At 40.7% G+C, this 799-nt stretch overlaps 2 protein-coding genes across 2 annotated transcripts in view; one reads left to right on the top strand and one right to left on the bottom strand.

Annotated features, from left to right (window-relative positions):
• Positions 1 to 799, bottom strand: part of LOC102680176 (DNA (cytosine-5)-methyltransferase 3C-like) — a 43,955-nt gene that overhangs the window by 28,738 nt on the left and 14,418 nt on the right. The window lies entirely within an intron of this gene.
• LOC102673730 overlaps positions 1 to 799 on the top strand; it is a 34,406-nt gene that overhangs the window by 16,750 nt on the left and 16,857 nt on the right. The gene's annotated exons all lie outside the window — the stretch shown is intronic.

Below are 799 nucleotides of genomic sequence, written 5' to 3' on the forward strand. Positions count from 1 at the left end.
CAATAAAGGGAGAGAAACGCTGATTAATCGAGGCAGGGAAAAATTGGGGAAAACGTTCTACATATTAAATTAGCGTTGTATCAAATTTATCGGGAGAATTCTCTTTTAAAGATTGGCCGCGCATCGAACACGCGTACCACGCGAACAATTTTCCAACAACTATCAAACGGTGACGATGTATAAAAGCAACAACGACTCCGACGATATTTCGCAGAGAAAAGTTTCGCAACGGATGGGAGGAGAGGGAGAGGGAGAGGGAGAGAGAGAGAGAGAGAGAGAGCGAGAGAAAGAGAGAGAGAGAAAGAGAAAAAATAAAAAAAAAATTACCAGCCTCGTGACAATTTAATATCGCGCGATTACGCGGACAAAGGTATAACGAATCAAATATCGTTTTAATTTTATATATTGTACCTCTCAAATGCGAGTGTACGCACACCGACCGGACGTAAGTGATTCGTGCGTTTGGCATCCCGCAAAAACCCGCACGCGCGCTTACTCGCCTACCATCATTTTCAGATTCGATTCGAACGAGAATATTTCGCGTTTTCCCCACCGAAAATTATTATTCGAGGAATATATCGTTCGAGAAAAGCTTTCCGCGTTATTTTCTACGTAAGAAACGGGCGTAGAAGAAACGGATATATCGAACGAAGCTGTAACGATAACTTAACCCGCGAGAGCGCGATTGTGAACATGAACGATAGCGAGAGTGCGAACGCATGATTGGAAACGCGTAAAAAAAAAAAAGAAAAAAAGAAAAAAAAGGAGGAAAAAAAAAAAAAAAAAAAAAAAAAAAAAA

This window comes from Apis dorsata, unplaced genomic scaffold (genome assembly GCF_000469605.1).
Source record: "Apis dorsata unplaced genomic scaffold, Apis dorsata 1.3 scaffold_344, whole genome shotgun sequence".
In the NCBI taxonomy this organism is placed as follows: domain Eukaryota; kingdom Metazoa; phylum Arthropoda; class Insecta; order Hymenoptera; family Apidae; genus Apis; species Apis dorsata.